We start from the raw sequence: 12,898 nt of genomic DNA, 5'->3' as shown, positions 1-12,898 counted from the left end.
TTCGACAACCTCCTAGCCATTCGAGCTGCAACACTGCAACACTGATAAGTTCCCAGAAAAAAAATACATTAAAATAAGAAGTACTGAGGATGCCATCTCTCCCCAATCCCAGGTCCTAAAGTCTAAGACAGTAGCGCAAACTAATGCTGCCAGATACAGGAAAAAAAAATTTTGATTCGATTCAGCCCTATTGAATTGGTTTTTCAATTCGATTTTCCTGCCCAGTTGGGTGATTTTTTTCAAAACTCCTGGTGGGTTTTATAGCTTTTTCACCCCCTTTGGCTTCTCCTAACCACACTGGCGCTGTGGTGTAAATAAAATAAAGAAACAAAAAGGACTTTTCCTCTTTCTGTTAAATCCTAGCTCACGTTTGCAGTCCAACACCAGCTCTGGCAGGATACACATTTCAAATCTGACATGTTATAATCACAAAACAGAAAATAAAATTAATTTTTCTACCTTTTGTTGTCTGGTTATATTTCAAATCTTGTTGGTCCAAGGCTCTGGTTTTCTTCTGATAACTTGCTTGCCAGGGTCTCCTTCTTTCTGCATGCTAACCATCCATCTGCCAACTCTGTCCTCCCTTTCCATTTCCCTTCCCTTCCCAGGAAGTCTGGTATCTTTCCTTTTTTTCATCTCCCTCCACAGATCCACCTTTTCTTAAATACTCTTTCATCCGGCATCTCTCCCTCCTTCCCCACCATCCCAGAGTCCACCATCTCTCCGTTTCTTTTCCTAATTACCCTCCTATCCAGTATCTCTATCCCTCCTCCACACCATCCCTTGTGTCCAATTTCTCTCCCTTTCTGTTCCTTCCCTCCCTAAATCCCATGGTCCATCATCTCTCTCCCTCTCCTCTATTTTCAGACCCATTATTTCTTCCCCCCCCCAAAGTTTGGCATATGCATGTCTCTTTGAACACCCCCTTCCCTCCGTGTACTTCTAAATCATGGTCCCCCCCCAAAGGCCTGTCCCCCCTTAAAGGTCTGCCTGTCCCACCTTGAAGGCCTGCACCCCCCTTGAAGGCCTGTCCCTTCCCCTTGTAGGCCTGTCCCCCCCTTGAAGGCCTGCCTGCCTGTCCCCCCCTTGAAGGTCTGCACCCCCCGAAGGCCTGCACCCCCCCGAAGGCCTGTCCCCCACTTGAAGGCCTGTCCCCCCTTTAAGGCCTGCCTGCCTGCCTTTCCCCCCCTTGAAGGCTTGTCTCCCCCTTGAAGGCCTGCACCCCCCTTGAAGGCCTGCACCCCCCTTGAAGGCCTGTCCCCCCCCCCCTTGTAGGCCTGTCCCCCCCCTTGTAGGCCTGTCCCCCCCTTGAAGGCCTGCCTGCCTTTCCCCCCTTGAAGGCCTGCACCCCCTTGAAGGTCTGCACCCCCCCAAAGGCCTACACCCCCCCCAAGGCCTGCACCCCCCTGAAGGCCTGCCTGCCCCCCTTGAAGGCCTGCACCCCTTGAAGGTCTGCACCCCCCCCCCGAAGGCCTGTCCCCCCTTGAAGGCCTGCCTGCCTGCCTGTCACCCCCCTCCCCCTTGAAAGCCTGCTTGCCTGCCCGCCCGCCCCACCCTGAAGGCCTGATGCCCCGACCCACCCCGAAGGACCGCTCGCCCCCCTGGCCTCCCCGCACCACCTATGAACAGCCGCAGCAGGATCGCGAAGTCAGCGTCAGCGATCCCTGCGCTGCTTCCTGCGCCACGGTCCCGCCCCTCCTCTGACGTCTGAGGAGGGGCGGGATCGCGGCGCAGGAAGCAGCGCAGGGATGCTGACGCTGACTTCGCGATCCTGCTGCGGCTGTTCATAGGTGGTGCGGGGAGGCCAGGGGGGCGAGCGGTCCTTCAGGGGTGGCAGGGGACTGAACGGCAAGGCCGGGAACACCCCCTTAGGGCTGGTACCCGGGGCGGCCCGCCCCCCACGCCCCCCCCTAGGTACGCCACTGTGTGAAGCCTCACTTATTTGATAAATTTGTTTAAGTAATTCTTAGTTATCTGATGAATATATATTCCTGTATGCATTTCATCTGCATCTGGTGGATTCTTTTGATATAAACCTCTCTGAACAGTTAAGGTATTGTGGGTTATAAATAAAATTTTATTATTATTTTTATATAAACAACCTCTGACTGATGGAAATGTGAATGGGGCATATGACAAGCGAGTAGGCCTACTAAATAAAACATGTTCTACTTATTAGCATGGATCCAGGTCATAAAGAATCTTATAATAAAAGCAACCAAATTTAAACAATGGAAGCCAATGCAATTGACAAAGATATAGAGTAATATGGAACGATTCAATCTGTAAATCAAATGTATTGCAGTATTCTGAATTAAACCAAGTGTCTAACAATGTTTATGAAATCATGCAAAATAAACAATTTTGCACTAGACCAATTATAGATAACACTAATGATTGAATCAGCAGTTAAAAAGTCGTCAAAATATTATCTAATAGAACACAGCTTTTTCTTTCATCTCTTCCTTTCCCCCTTTTTATCTTCTCTCTGGGCCTCCTTCCCTTTTCCTGTTTTCTTCTCATGTTCCCTCACCAGAACTTATACAGCTCGAGATCCTTTTATTTATTTATTTATACTAGCTGATGCCCCGGCGTTGCACAGGGTATTTAATTATAGCAATAACACTGTAAATGGATTCAAATAAAGATACTTTATAGTGGTGAATGAAATTATTTTTTTACAGCTTAATAAAAAGTACAATATTCAAATTATAATGTGAAATATTTGACAAAATGAATACAATACAACTAACGCAAAACGTGATTATAAACAACATTTTTAGTTTCACCTCCAGGAGCAAGAACATATAAATTGTTGGGTGAACCCACCCTTGAGCAAGCAACATAGAGTTGTGGGCCGAGAGACCCCCAGAACATATCACCCCAGGTAGTGAGGGATCTGCATACCAAGTTTCGTTCAAATCGGTCAAGCCGTTTTTGCGTGATCGCGGCACATACACACACACACACACACACACACATACATACCTCCGATTTTATATATATAGATTTATTTCTTATAAACTACTTATCCTAGGACAAGCAGGCAGCATATAAGAACATAAAAAACATAAGTATTGCCGCTGTTGGGTCAGACCAGTGGTCCATCGTGCCCAGCAGTCTGCTCACGCAGCGGCCCTTGGTCAAAGACCAGCGCCCTAACTGAAACTAGCCCTACCTACGTGCATTCTGGTTCAGCAGGAACTCGTCTAACTTTGTCTTGAATCCCTGGAGGGTGTTTTCCCCCACGACAGGCTCCAGAAGAACGTTCTAGTTTTCTACCACTCTCTGAGTGAAGAAGAACTTCCTTACATTCGTACGGAATCTATCCCCTTTCAATTTTAGAGAGTGCCCTCTCGTTCTCCCTACCTTGGAGAGAGTGAACAACCTGTTATTTTCTACTAAGTCTATTCCCTTCAGTACTTTGAATGTTTCGATCATGTCCCCTCTCAATCTCCTCTGTTTGAGGGAGAAAAGGCCCAGTTTCTCTAATCTTTCACTGTATGGCAACTCCTCCAGCCCCTTAACCATGTTAGTTGTTGTTCTCTGGGCCCTTGCAAGTAATACCGTGTCCTTCTTCATGTACGGCGACCAGTGCTGGACGCAGTACTCCAGGTGAGGGCACACCATGGCATGATAACCTTCTTCGATCTGTTCATGATCCCCTTCTTTATTCTCACATGTGGATGAAGTCATTCACGGAGCCGGGAACGGACAGGGGTAAAAGTGTATTGCCACTAAGTGCTCCTTTTACAAAGGTGCGTTAGGGTTTTAATGCGCGGAATAGCACGTGCTGAATTGCCACGCGCGCTAGACCTTAATGCCAGCATTGAGCTGGCATTAATTCTAGAAGCGTAGTGTGGGTTTAGCGTGCACTAAAATCCTGCATGCGCTAAAAATACTAGCGCACCATAGTAATGTAATGTAATGTAATTTATTTCTTATATACCGCTACATCCGTTAGGTTCTAAGCGGTTTACAGAAAATATACATTAAGATTAGAAATAAGAAAGGTACTTGAAAAATTCCCTTACTGTCCCGAAGGCTCACAATCTAACTAAAGTACCTGGAGGGTAATAGAGAAGTGAAAAGTAGAGTTAGAGGAAAAATAAAAATAAAATAAACATTTTAACAAGACAGCATTGATCTAAATACTTTGGAAGGTAGAAGAGAGGAGAGAAAGGAATAGAAGCAGAAGGGGGAGCCGTTGAACAGTAGAATTCTGGAGAAATTTAAATGATAGAAATAGAACAAAACAAAGACAAAAGGCAAAACAATAGTTAAGATTAAAGATAAATCATAAGCTGGAAAGAAAAATAAAATAAAACTTTGTCTTCAATCCACGGTTTCAGTAAAAGGAGCCCTAAGTTTTTAGAAACTTTGCAACTGCCTGCACCACACACACGAGTGCCTCCCCGCCTGATGCCAGCTTGCAATACCTCAGTTCTTAATTTTCCGTGGAGCAAAGAAGTGTTTGTTTCTGGACTCTGTCTAGTGCAATCGTTGCCTTCCCTTCAACATCCGTTTTTTTCTTGGATTTTTGCCATTTTTTATTATCTTTATTATTTTACTATTCTTTTTGGTCTGTTTAAAAAAAAAAATTGTTATTTTTTTCCATTAACAGTCTGGCCCTTGGCCCTCTGTTCTACCTCAGCGTTTTTTTCTCTTTTCAACACCATTGAATTTAACATTATTACATGTTAAACCCCCATGGATCGTTATAAATGCTGTCTTTTTCTTGTCATGATCGGGATAGCCATGCAGATGGTAACCCGAAATTGGAAAAACTATGACCACCTAAATTTTCCTTTCTGGTGGGCAAATTTGTGCTCCAGATATAGATATGAAAAAATTAATGTTGTTAGCTTGGGGCACAGTAATTTATTTAAGCTGGTTTGGGGGCTATTGACATCATATATTACCTCACTATAGTAGATCTTTGATTATGAGTCAGTTTTGGTTTATTTTCGTACACATCCAGGAAAGGGGAAGGGGAGGGGGCTATTTCTGTCCTAATTTGACTTTTGACCATGTAACACCTCTACTTAAGGAAGGGCATTGGCTTCCAGTTGCACACCGCATAACATATAAATTAAGTCTATTGACTTTCAAATCTCTTCTCTATAAAACTCCCGCCTTTATTCATAGACTATTGATTCCCTATACATCAACAAGATTACTCAGGTCTACTGACCAACATCTTTTAATAGTTCCCTCACTAAAAACCATAAATACACGGCGGAAATTTATTTTCTCCCTCACAGTACCCTAAACATAGAATGTACTCCCAATTCATGTACGGGAAGAACATGATTTAGATAGATTTAAGAGCAAGTTAAAATGCTTTCATTTTAAAGATGCATTTGACAACTAGTAAATTAGGTTAGGTGCATCAACTGAACCTTAGTTCTTAATTTCTTTGAAGCTCACTGTTTTCCCCCTTCCTATTGTTTTTTCCCATACTCGTCTTACTTACTATCATTAACTTGTATTTCTTTCCCTATTTTTCCTTTTGTACCATATGTTTTGACAAGTCAGTCGTTTTTATCTGGTTTGTTTCCCCTTGATAATTATAATTTATTATTTTACTCCTTTGTACATCGCTTAGAATTTTGAATAAGCGATTAATCAAATCCATAATAAACTTGAAACTTGAGTATGTCCACCTGGGGTTGGAGGATATTTTTAATCTGAATAGGGTAAGGTTATTGGGATAGTCTATGTTTCTGTGTTTTATTGAATAATCATTGGGTGGAGGTGGGGGTGGGAGAAAATGGTTGGTTATGCATATTTGTAAGTTGAATGTGCTTTTATTAACTTATGATATGGTATAGATTTGTGTATTGCCCTTTTGAAGTTTAGAAAATCAATAAATATATTTTTTTTAAATAAAGAATTTAACATTGCCGAGATTCTTCCTTCCATGTCAAAACCACAGAGCAGTTTTAAAAAGTGCTGTTGGTATCAGGGCCCATATTGTTGGTGTTTGCAGTGTTTGGGCCTTGAACATCAGGTCGACACCTGTACGTGTTGTTCCACCTTACAAAAACACTCCTTAAAAGTTCGTCACATAGAGCAGGAGAAATTGTTCGGCTCAACAATGGACTCTGGAGAGCGAGCGGACCCTTCAGTATCGGCACCGCCATCAACATGTCTATGAAAGCCAAATCATAAAACCAGGCCTGAATCAACCTATCCTTAGGAAAGTGGTACCAGTTGGTAACTTTGTTTGATAAAGGCAAAATGAGCACATGGCCATAAATTTAGAAAATGGAAAATCAGTCATATTCCAGCCATGCTATCAATGACCTAAGTGTGCTGGAAAGACCTACCTAAGGGCATGCTAAGGCTGCTTAGTAAATGGGCCCCTAAGCCAGTCCTAGAAATGAAATGTAAAAATATAAGCTTGTTTCTTTTCATTTCCAAAGAAAACAATTAAAACACCCATTCAATGAAAATTGTTTGTATTTTGTTTTGTGTTCATTTTGAGCATATTTTGCAAATAGTGTATACCAAAATCAAAATAAAGTATAATAAAACAGAAAAATGAAATGTAAAAACCTATAAAATTCCTTAACACTACACAAAATGAAAACAAAAAAAAAATCTTAGCTAAACATTCTCCTATTGGTATAATCATTTATGATTTTTGATTCCACAGCTTGTCCTAGTGACCTCAACACCAGTCGGGGTATTAAGATACCTATAATAAAAGTATAATAAAAATTTCTGTATACTGACTCTTCAAAGCATGCAGAATTGGTTATCTAAGTAATAGCACAGTAGTGGTCAAGTGTCCATATCATTTATAAAAGAGAATTAACAATTTGTAACACTCTCTTAAGGATTTGAATAAGGTGTTGTGACCTGCTTCTACAATGCAGTCAAAGGTGAAGGGTTCATAGACAACGGCGCGAAAGACAAAGGCGCGCCCAGACAATTGAGCGCAGCGCGGAGGCGCATGCCGCTCTAAATTACTGTTTTTAGGGCTCCGACGGGGGTGTGTGGGGGTGTGGGGGGAAACCCCCCACTTTACTTAATAGACATCGCGCCGGTGTTATGGGGGGGTTTGGGGGGTTGTAACCCTCCACATTTTACTGTAAACTTAACTTTTTCCCTAAAAACAGGGAAAAAGTGAAGTTTTCAGTAAAATGGGGGGGTTTACAACCCCCCAAACCCCCCACAATGCCCCCACAATGCGGCGCGATGTCTATTAAGTAAAGTGGGGGGTTCCCCCCCCCCCCCCCCCCCGTCGGAGCCCTAAAAACAGTAATTTAGAACGGCGCGCCTCCACGCTGCGCTCAATTGTCTGGGCGCGCCTTTGCCCCGGCGCGCTTTTGACCTAACACCAAGGTGAAGGGGTGATTTTCAACTCTTGGTCAGCCTTAATGTTTATTGTGTAAAAAAACTTGATATACCATCTTATCTGAATTAACAGCTCATAAATATCAAATTACAATGATTAAGAGGAGTTGAAAAGAACTTCATTAAAAACAGGAAAGGCACTCATGCCAAGGGTCATAGATTTGACAAAACTCAATAAGACAAAATTATTGTATCTAAAATCACCGTTTCAAAAACATCTAGATACTGTAGTCTAACTTAAGAAAAGTGAGATTTCGGCATTGATTTAAATTCAAAAACATAAGAATAACCATACTGGGTCAGACCAACGGTCCATCTAGTCCAGTAACCTGTTTCCACAGTGGCCAATCCAGGTCAGAAGCATCCTGCAGAAACCCAAACAGTAGCAACATTCCATACTACTGATCCCAGGGCTTCCTCCATGCCTGTCTCAATAGTTCCTTCCATATCTGAACCAGTAGAGTATTCCATAAAGAGGGAACAATGAAATTACAAGATGATTCCTTGTGAACCTGATTGGAAGGGGGGAGGTGGAAGATAAGGTCTTGCTTATGTAACCACGGAGTGATTGACCTTAAGTACCATGACTGAAAACAACATTAAAGCATTTTAGTTTGCATCCAAGGAGCTAGAAGTACTGTTTTTTGCAATCTTTTTAGCTCAAGAAACCAGGACTTGTGCTCAAAATTCAATATGAAATTCCAGACAGTAGAAACTTAGAATTGGTAGTGTTCAAACTGGTTCCTGGGGTGCCATAGCCAGCCCAATAACCATGCTATTCCTAATGAATATGCATGAGATATATTTGCATCCATTAACTCCAGTGTATGTAAACATATCCATATTCCCTAGGAATTCCCTGAAACATGGCCAAAAGGACCCGAGAATTAATTGAGTTCCATGGCCCTTAATCAAGTTGTTACTCTCCGATGACATTTTAACTACAGGTATGATGGAGACATTGGAGACTGGGGGGAATTTCTGAATACACTGTGCATATCCAGTGAGATTGCACTCATAAATGCTGGCCACTTGGTCAGAGTAGCTACTTGTATAATGGCAGTTCTGGAACTGATAAAGGCTGGCAAATCACTTTATGGAAATGAGCTTTTAATTATTCATTGGCAATTTGAATGCAATCAGACAGCTGCCCCGATCGAAGGCACACAAAGTGATTAGTGGGCTTCTTTTATCAGCTGTACTCCACATGTCTCTCAACAAGACAGCAAGGCGCTTTCAGCAAGTCAAAAATTATCCACTGAACACTTTGGATAGAGAAGTGCTAAGTTTACAGGGTAATGACTGAAGAGCTCACCCTCAACTTGTAATTTAGCCTTTGCGGTGGATTGGAAGGAGAATATTATTTTTAATAAACTCATATTATGACTTTTTGTTTTTGCTGTGAAATATGGGCTTTTATAATTGAAAATCTGGGCTTGAATCTGTGACTCAGCAGGAATCCAGCAGTCACTGTTCCAGGGTGAGAAGTGCCTGAAGGAATCCTGGCAATATTTTGAAGGTGTAGGACAGAGCTCTACTCCCCTGTATAACTTCACCTCATGCTTCAGGAGTTAGTGGAAAATTAAATTGATTCCATATTTTATAGTTTATTATTTATTTTCTGCCTATAAACTAGGCAGATTACAACCAAACATAAACAATTCAAAAATAAAAAAACATCAGAATTGGCAATTCATATTAAAGGCCTCAACAATCATACCTCATCTTACAAAACAGATGACACTTTAACAATTTTTAAAATTTATACACATCTTTTTGTTGCTTGTCACATTCTGGCAGCTTGTTCCACTTAGCAGGTTTTGTACATAGGAAACTACTAGATCCCATAGTCTGAAAACATAATTTCTTATGAATTTGAATAGCCAAATTACAATGTGTAGCAGAGCACAATGGCCGGGAGAGCCCCTAGGACGTCACACAATCCTGTGGGTATTTTGGCGATAAATGTTGAACACTTAGGGCTCCTTTTACGAAGGTGTGCTAGCGGTTTTAGCGCGCGCTACAATGCCGCACACGCTAGACGCTAATACCTCCATAGAGCTGGAGTTAGTATTTTCTGCGTAGTGTGGGTTTAGCGCACACGGCATTGTAGCGCGCAATAAAAACGCTAACGCACCTTCGTAAAAGGAGCCCTTAAATAAATCAAGAAAAACAACTTATACTTCACTCTGTATGTACTCCGTGGCCAGCCAATACAATTATATGAAATATGAAGTAACATGTTCATACTTTCCAATCCCAAAGTTTGAATAATGGAATTTTGAACTGGTAACACACGTATATCGGAAGATGTCATTCCTAAATATACAGTGTTACAGTAGTCCGAACCAGCTAACCCAACAGATTGAAGAATTAGTTTAAAATCACAGCTTGATAAATACATTTGAAGTTTACTCAACATCTAAAACTTAAAATAAGTCTTTAATGAACCTCTGGGGGAAAAATGCATAACGGTGTTTAGTACATTTAATGCAACTTAAAAATCAGAATCAAGATCTCTCGAAAAAAGCATAATCTTTATTTTAGTGATATGCAGCATTAACGTATTGGCAGCTGTCCAGGTCTTAATATTGCTCATAGTCTGAAGGCTAATATTTCTAACTTATCTAGGTCTGTAGTGTCCAAATGTCCAGGTCAACTGCAATCTACCTGGCCTGTACCTGGACTTCCATAATCGTAGAAACCCTACAGTCAGATGCATTTTCAGGATATCCATCATTTTATATATGAGAAAAACTTGAATGCTTCAGAGATCAAGTATACTGTATATAAATGTATTGCATGCTTATTTGTGGAGGATATCCTGAGAACCTAATTGGCTATGGGATCAGAAGGACTGATCTTTATAATTTGAATCGGTGGACTATGTTTAGTTCCCAATAGGCAGCTGTCCTCATCATGCATGAAAGAGCATTACCAGTGAATTCCTTTTCTGCAGGACAGGTTGATCCAGAGGTACTTCTGATTTTTCAAATACAGGATTTCCCACACCTGTCCAAGTGATCTCTGGGTCATTGAAGCTTCCAAAAAAGCTGTCATAAAGTTATGCAGATAGGCCCAAATTCTGTATATAGCACTATAAGTTGTGTATGCAAATTAGTGTCAGTTAACACCTCATAATTAATACTAATTGACACTAATTAGAAGCTACATGCACAACTTGGGGCTAGATTCACTTACCTGATCCGTGCAGGCCCGACTCATTCATTAAACAAAAAAAGCAGGCAATTTATCTCTGCCGCTTTAAAACCATGGGCTCGCACTGCGGGGATGGGCGGCAGAGAGCAGGGCTCAGCTGGAAGAGGCAGATAGCAGAACAGCAGAGAAGGGCTGAAGGGCTGGGATTTCAGGCCCGAGGACAGTCAGAAAGGACGTTTGTCATTGGTCCCCAGCAGTCGCTTCTTGTGTTGATCAGCCAGCCTAGCCGGTTTCAAAAATTTCTTTAGTGAATCGCGTCCCTGCCTACTTTGCATGCCATTCCCCTCATTTGCATGCACGGATCGGAATTGGTTCGGCACAGAGGTAAGTGAATCTGGCCAGAGTAAAAATAGGTCGCTAAGGGGTCGCAAACCGATCGGTACAGGAATCTAGCCCTTGGTTGTCACATTCTATAAAACGGTGCTTGTCAGCTTGAGTGCACAAATCTCAGTAAGGGTATGGCCAGGGGACGAGCATAGGCAGATCTTGAACATGCCTAAAAGTTATGCTTTCTATTATATAGTACGCACTATCCATGTGCAACTTAGGCACAGGTAGAGTTAGGCCTTGGTTTCCTTCGCCTAAATTGGGGTGTCTAAATAATAATGTCTGGTATAGTCCCTATATGTGATTTTATACATGGCTCATGCCTTTGATAGAATCACGCTATACGCCGTTATGATTGACACAGAATTTTTTAAGTGTTATATACAGTATACTGTAGAATCAGCACCATAGTGTATCTGGAAAACTGTACCTCCTCCTCTCACTTACCAACCTTTTCCTCTACCACAAAAAACAACATTCCTCTCTCACTTACACAGACCCAAGCTGCTTCCTTCTCTTACACAAACCTACAAAGCATACCTATGCAAACAATGGGAAATTCTTCTCTGCAGAGGCAGTGTGTGGACCCAGGGCTGCGTCAGCCAGCAGCTGTATGTGATTAAACAGGATGACTATTTATGGGGTGGGACACGGAGTAGTTTTCAACCTGCAGTGGTACACACAAATGGAAGGGAAGGTTTCAGCTGCAGCAGGTGAGCTGCTTAAGGAATGATAATGAATGCCATATTTAGAGATGGTTTGGCTTTGAGAAGAAAATTGTACATGAAATTTAAGAAGTGTAGAGCACAGTTGTGAAAGCTGCCTCTGTGCATAATGCAGTGCTTTCTGCATGAAAATAGGTACTTATAAAAGTGTGTAGCCAGTAAAATTAAAGATAGTCCCCTCTACTTAAGCAACAAGTCCAAGTGTGTGGTGCAGTGGTTAGAGCTAGAGGCCCAGCACCCTGTTGTTGTGGGTTCAAATCCCGCACTGCTCCTTGTGACCCCTGGGCAAGTCACTTGATCCCCCAGTGCCCCAGGTGCATTAGAAAGAGTGTGAGCCCACCGGGACAGATAGGGAGAAAATACTTGAATAATGTGTAATCCACATAGAATTGTAGGATATGCAGAATATAAATAATAAAATAAATAAAAAGTATGTGGGATGGATTCCTGGCAGCTCATTAGTGGGATGCTTTGCTGTTGCCTTCCCCAGTCATCTTTACCCCCTCCTCATCTAAGACCTGGTATTACCTAATCTAACTTCCAAAATGGCCAGATGCAGGCTATCTTTCAGAAATCCCAGTGTAGCAGTCAAACTCAGGCTGTTGGTGCACACCATGAAATCATTAGGGACCTTGAATATGAATGTATAGCCTACATACATGTAACTACTTGAACTGAGTGGAGGATTTCCTGGGGTGGGATTGGATAGCAGTTTGCATTTATGTGCATACTTCGAAAACAGGCACATAAATTAACCAGGCAATTTGCACATACCAAAATATTAGGTGTTTATCATTTATTCAATTTAATATGCCACAATTTTTGCAGTACAAGTCAAGGCAGTGCACATTAAAATACTTCATAAAAGAAAATGAAAGTGGAACTCCATATATAAAAAGGATAGTATCAGTCAATCAGAAGAGACAACTGTCATACTCTGGTACCACAAGTCCATCATCTCATATGCCCAGTATCGCACACACATTTCCAAAATGTGAAAGTGTTTTCAAATAGGTAAGTTTTTAAGGCAGCATGAAAATGAGGAAAAGAGTGTTCTGACTGCAGATATTGAGGCAATGAATTCTAGAGAGCCGAGGCAACAGCGAAAAAGCTGAGATCTGCAACTGTTATGAAGGAGAAGTTTCTGTTCAGAGATCTCTTTGGCTGTATATGGGGCTGGTTCATAGAAGCTCAGCTTAGCTGAATCTGTATTAAGAGTGTAAGGGTAGGTATGCATATATCAGAGGAGGGAGAGATTCCAG

The sequence above is a fragment of the Geotrypetes seraphini genome, chromosome 10 (assembly GCF_902459505.1).
Source record: "Geotrypetes seraphini chromosome 10, aGeoSer1.1, whole genome shotgun sequence".
NCBI lineage: Eukaryota > Metazoa > Chordata > Amphibia > Gymnophiona > Dermophiidae > Geotrypetes > Geotrypetes seraphini.
This window is presented reverse-complemented; position numbering follows the sequence as displayed.